At 34.0% G+C, this 6,640-nt stretch overlaps 1 long non-coding RNA gene across 1 annotated transcript in view; it reads right to left on the reverse strand.

The window, feature by feature from the left end:
- LOC108733580 overlaps positions 1 to 1,499 on the reverse strand; it is a 95,446-nt gene extending 93,947 nt beyond the window's left edge. The window contains exon 1 of the long non-coding RNA XR_001937249.1: positions 1,208 to 1,499. This is a non-coding gene — a long non-coding RNA (uncharacterized LOC108733580). The remainder of the gene's footprint in view (positions 1 to 1,207) is intronic.
- Positions 1,500 to 6,640: the final 5,141 nt, after the last annotated feature.

Consider the following 6,640-nt stretch of genomic DNA (forward strand, 5'->3'; position numbering starts at 1 on the left):
CATTTTAAAATTAAATAAATAAACATTTCATAACTGATATGTGTTTTCCTTCTGAAATTATTTTATCTTTAATTTACAGAAGTACTGAAGTGTACTATAAATATGTATTTATTTTCGATAAATAAAATCGGTAAGTAGTCTTTAACTTAATTAACGGAGCTGATGTGAACGGCAGAGAACTCGGCTAGTACCCGGGAGGGAATTCGACTATCTATATTTTAACCAAAACTACCTGCGGGAGGGAATTCGGCATCACCGGATACAACTCCTTGTGTGGTTCATTCAATTCCAAACTATTACGAAATAATCATGGATAAATAGAGTCAATAAATATTTCTCTTTAAAAATAAAATTCATTTTCCTGATTTACTGTCTCTATTCTCAGGGAAATTCAGTATAATAACGACTTGTATATAATGTAGTAGATATTTAAACCATCAGATATTATTATTGAAAGTTTTAATCAAACCGTTACTCTTTAATACTACCAAGAGAAAAATAAATCGATAAACTTGGATGCAACATCATTTATTCAAAAGGAAATGTAAAAGGTAAAAAAGAAAGGTAAGCTACCTACTCTTACTCCCGTCAGTTTTTAAAACTTAATAGCATTTACCTGGAATGAAAAATAAACTCGGCCGTAGGCAACGAAATAAACTTTGTGCTCTAAATCAAAATCAATATCGAATATAAACGGATAAGGTACAAATATTGCCGCTTATTCGCATCCGTTTTTCACTTCTCAACAGAAAAATAAAACTCGATTGCCGCGCGTCGGAATGGAAATTGAAGTTTTTTTATACGGCATAGCATGCTATTTGTTCGGGACTCCCCATACGAAGCTTAATATTAAAGGCAAAATGGAACGGACGAACGAACGAACGGAACGATGCCGGTCGCGTCGAGACGCCTGAATGCCATACCTACCAGCCGTACAGTACATTAGGCTCAAAAATCTCCCACGAGTAAATGAGACGGTTCGCTCCAGAAAATTGGCTACCCAGTTGCAAGTCATTAGTTCAGATACGTACGTGTGCAGTTTATCAAGTTTCTTGCGAGCTGTCGGAAGTTGTTTGTTCTTTACTGAACGTGGACTACTCCCCCTTTTCTCGAGCAAAAAAGCATATTAGGCAGGAATCCTTTTCGTAGACATGCCACCTATACTCTCAAAAGAAAAGAACTCCAAAAAGAAAAAAATATCACCAACCTTTTTCCGGTGCGAAACGAGAGAGAGCTCCTTGTAAACGGACTTAACGGTACAAAAACTCAACGTCTTCAAAGTTACAGACACGAAGTTTCCAAATTAATGATTAACTTGTTTCTCCGACACTGCACTCCGGTTGCACTGAAGTAATAAGTCTTTCTATAAGCACTTTGAAATAAATGTTAGTAATATTGTCACGTAATCAAACACCTTTTTCACTACTCAATAATCTATTTAACACCACTATTATTAATTAATTAATAATTCACCACTATATCGCACGCTTTTTCGCTCTTTCTATTTCACATTATACCGTCCCGTAACTCAAACTCGCATTGAGTAACTGTTCCGACCTCGCGGCATCTATTAATAGCGGCTGGCTTGTTCTAGAAGGATCGAGAATGTTCAACTTCTTAGTCACTGTGCATGTTTAAGTTGCCTACACGTGACACTGTACGTTGGGTTGCCTATACATGACAATATTATCACTCGTGTAGAAGAGGTAAAGGAGTATAAAAATTATTAAACGCTAATATTATTTTATTATTCCTTTAACTTATAATAAACAGAATATCTTTTATAATTCATTTTTCTTCCTACATTCGTAATATAAGTGTTAGGAGGGGGGGGGGCGAACTGTCCGCTTGAGGGTGTTAGTAGCCGATGGGAACGGAACACGCAAAAGTTTAAGTCGTCCATTTTGTACCTCAGTTTTGGTTTATTAATTACTCTCATTAGGTCGGTACCTATTCTAGCACCTTGTGAAAACTCTTATAGATAATGAATAGATACACATTCTGTGATAAATTACTAACAAGCAAGTCTTCATTATCCCCTTTCAGTTATAGTATTTTCAGCTTGTAATTATATACCTACCTATCTTAGTCTTCACTAAAATGTAAAAGGTTAAGACTTAAAAATAGAACCAAATTTAAACAACAAAAAGATGCCGTCGTATATAAAATAAGTCATTAATTTAAAGCCTAATTTCTGTTTCTTCCTCCTTCTTATCAATTGAATCCCAATTAGTAGAGTAATAAACTGTTTATTTGATCAAAAATCGACAATGCTTAATCTTCAACTATAAGGCCTTTTCAAAGGTATAAATGAAATTTTTGTTAACTGTAATCAGCAGCAGATGCCAACAAATCATCTGGACCCAACAATTCATTTAAACCTCAGCCCATTAGCCCAATTCGTTTCACTATATAGTTATAATCATTTTTAATTACTAATTGTAACTTTTTGTGTTAATACCTTTATTATTATTATAATATAAAACATTAAATGTAATTCCACAATGTAGATAAAACAATAATAGTTTATTTACAATAAAATGAGTAAAGACAAAGCAATGTAATAAAAAATTACTTTAAAAAATAGATAGAAACAATTCTGCACGTTTTGTTACATTTACAATGTATGATCTAACTTGCGATGTTTTTGTTAATTAATCACCGAAATTAACACGTTAAAACTTTACTTTGTTGTTATTCCAACTTAAGTTTCAATGAATAGTTTCTTGTCAGTCAGGACGTCTTTGATATTTCAGCTGTTCTGAATCCGAACAGTATTTGCTTCCCAGTTTGTTTTGGTAGAACTAAGTTTCCAAACTATTTTACTATTTACTAGAAATATCAGGCATTCTACAAGTACCTAGGTGCATGTATAATTTGTAACAATTATCTGCTTTAGATAAGTTAAACGTGATGTTTACACTATTTCTATGATGCCTTTTTATACTGAAAATAGTACCTATATACCATGTCACTTTGTATGTATCAATATTTTTTTCATTCCTACTTGCTAAATAATAAAAATTCTTACTTTACAAGTTTGGGAAAATACAGTTAAATAAAACTATTAAAATTAAAATAATAAAGGAACTTAACAGTTGACTTCTAGGAAAATTTCTTCTAGCAATATGTGTAGCAAGTAAAATTTTAATTTACATTTGATTCAACTCCTGTTTTACCAGCTACAGGGTAACAGACAGGGTTACGTCAAGGCAGGCTAAGACTAGCCTAAAAAATTTTGAACCTGTTTTAGTTTCCGCCCTAAGCTTGATCAGGATTTAGAAAGATACACAATTTCTGAGTTGCACAATGGCACTAGTAAGCAAGAAACAATTTTAGCGAAACACTTGGTTCATTTACCTATACACTAATATTTTATAGAGGTAAAGTTAATACGTTTGAATGTAGAAGATAATCTTTGATACTACTCATTCGCTTTCAAAAATTATTTAACCAATATTTATAGCAGATTTTCAGGGTGGACACAGGCGTATATTATTCCGTTAAAGTAAAAGATGTTTCTGTGAAGACCAATTTTCAACGAAATGGGTTTCCTACGGGCGCTGTCTTAACGTTATATGAATGGTTCCTAAAAAGGTATGTAAAAGAGTCCGCGACTCTATCATTATGTTAAGGTCAATTCACAATTTGATAAAACATTATTATTAAAGTCATGTTATCATCATCATCATCATAAGGTTTTCAGTCCAAAGACTGGTTTGACACGCACCTTCACTTCTTCCTATTTTGTTCCAGTCTTCGAAAACTTGAGCAATCCTTAATTATTTGCGAACAGTAATGTGGTGTTACATATGAATGATGAGGATACCGCGGATAAAGAAGGTTAGAAATGAAAAGGTATTAGAAAGAATACGAGAACAGAGGACTCTATGGAAGTCAATAAGAAATGGACGAGAAAGGTTGGTAGGACACTTTCTCAGGTATGAAGGGGCCAGTTAGAGAAATATTAACAGCACAAACAGGAGTTAAGAGGAGTAGAGGTAGACCTAGATTAGATTACTGTTCGCAAATAGTTAAGCATATTAAATGTTCTAGTTTTAGGAAAATGCGAAAATTAGCTCAGGATCGGAAAGAGTGGAGGTGCGTGTCCAACCAGTCCTAGGACTAACGACCTTATATTAAGTAATCTAGTTTAGATCTACCTATACCCCTCTTAACTACAGCTTCTGCTTCTGTGCCCATAACTTACCCTTCATGTCGAAAAAACTGTCCTAATAACCTACGCATTTCTTTCTATTTGTTGTCAGGTTCCACATATTTTTAATGGATATTTTCAGAAATGACCAAATGGACGAAATTCTACATGAAAAACGGTAAAAAGTGTTTGTAATTGCACGTTTAGAGAATTAAAAAGAATATGAAAAGAAAAGAAGGGTTGATAATAAAAAACAATTCAGTTGCAGAAAATCCATTGATTAACCAATTTTAATTAAGCGAGCGTAATAAACTACTAAATACAAGTTTCTGCACTTTTCAAAACACATACATAACAATTATAAAATTGAATAAACAAAACAATATTTTACGATATATTTACATAGGACTAGCACGCTCGCCTTTCCTTTTATTGAAAACAAGGTCGGCTTGCTTAGTCTTGCAAAATAAATCTGCCGTCTTCGTGGAACAGAAGGAGAAATATCGTGAACTCGCTAAGTAAACAGACAATTTCATCAAACGAAAATTCCCTCAATTTTTGTCGGCGTATTTCTCTTCAAACGCAAAGGAAACGACGACCACTTGAGTGCACTGGTTGAGATGGAACTTTAAACAGCCGCACATCACTTTTATCTTGGAGGTTTTTGGCCACTTTTCGCCTGCCTCATCATCAAGCTTGTTCCACCACAGCTCGCAGGCAATTGCACAACTACGGCAAACCGCCACCGAGGTGCACCACGTCGTTCGCCACCCGTAACCACCCACCTCCACTAAACCGCCCGCAGTCGTTCATAATAACATGCATTTTCACTTTGCTCAGTGACCCGCATTATCGAAAATTGCACCGATATTCGTACAAACTGTTTGCTGGAAGGAACGTTCTCATCAGTCGCAAATGGGATGTTTGTATCTAGTTACTCATTTGTCAAAATCGAACATATCGCATATGTCATCCAAATGAGTTTTTTCGTTCCAAAAACGTGACGCTTTAAAGAATTCTGTCACGAGGTAAATTGTTACTTTAGGGTTTTTGTTAATTATTTAATTTAATGATCTGATTGTAATGTGTTTTTATTATTTTAAATCTCTTGGAAGTCAGCTAAGTCAGGGCGGAAGATGTAATAGGGATATAAAGGAAAGGATAGCGCAGGGTTGAGTCGCCTTCAATAAAAAGAAGTCACTTCTATGCTCGCGAACAGTTAATTTAGAAATTCGAAAAAGGTGTATGTTTGGAGCGCGGCGCTGTACGAGTGCGAAACATGGACAGTGGGCGCGGCAGAAAAGAAAAGGTTAGAAGCGTTCGAAATGAAGTGTTACAGGAAAATGATGAGGAAATTGTGGATAAAGAAGGTTAGAAGAAAAGGGAATTAATAATGGAAATTCTTTTCCTAAACTACCCCGTCCTGGTAATTTTACTTTATGTGAATTTTACAAAATAAAATGGTTAAAATAGCCCTTAGTAGAATGACAAAAAATAACTTTATACAGTTTGTATTTTATGCACGTTGTAATGTTCGATATACCTAAATATAAAAATTATTATATCTGCGTTAGGTTGTACGTCTACTCTTTCCACCCCATCTAACACCACATACATACCATAATAGCACATCCCTCTCCCTCCTAAACCTTTACTTTACGTTTAAAATACTGATAACATCTACCGAAATTTTGTTCCATGCAAGCAAGTTGATTAATATCAAATAAATAACAGTCAGTTACCGTATTTCACTACATCATTATGTTAAAGTATTAATATAAATTAATCACTCCAATTTGTATTAGCATAAGAACTGAATATAATGCTGTGACTATAATATACTACTGAAATATTAAAATTTAAACATATATATTCGAAACGATTGACACGGCAGAGGAATTTTAATTTAATTTGATTGCGCCGACTGTGAAGCCGTTGTCGAAAAAAAAATCGCTTTCATTTAAAACGAATTTCGAACGGAAATCGAGCAATGACTCTATAGGAGTGTAACATCCTAAGAAAAATGGAAATTCGATAGATCAGCACGTCTGATTTGGATCATTATCGCCGATTAAAGTGATGGGCTTTATGCAAAGTCCACATTATTGAAAAATATCGTTTCACGAGAGCAACTTCGATAAATTCCATAGCAACAAAAGATCAATATACAACATCCTCCAATGGGTGAGTTAGTTCTTTTACTAACATCTCTCTGAAAATGTAATATACATTAAATAACAACGTTGTCTCTATCGATAGCGTAAGTACTAAAAGTTTAACAGTTTATGTTCAAGTTTCCTATTTAATTAAACGTTGTCTTCATAGAAATAAATCCAGTGACGTACTTATGGAAGAGGAGGCAGGTTACTCATCACTTTTGTAAAAAGTAATCGAGAAGTTTTTGATGCCTTAGAAGAGATTAGTAAAACAATTTCAAATGTATACAAAAGTAAACAAGAGAATTATTAATATATACAAAGAGGT

Source organism: Agrilus planipennis, unplaced genomic scaffold, assembly GCF_000699045.2.
Source record: "Agrilus planipennis isolate EAB-ADULT unplaced genomic scaffold, Apla_2.0 scaffold2, whole genome shotgun sequence".
NCBI classification, from domain to species: domain Eukaryota; kingdom Metazoa; phylum Arthropoda; class Insecta; order Coleoptera; family Buprestidae; genus Agrilus; species Agrilus planipennis.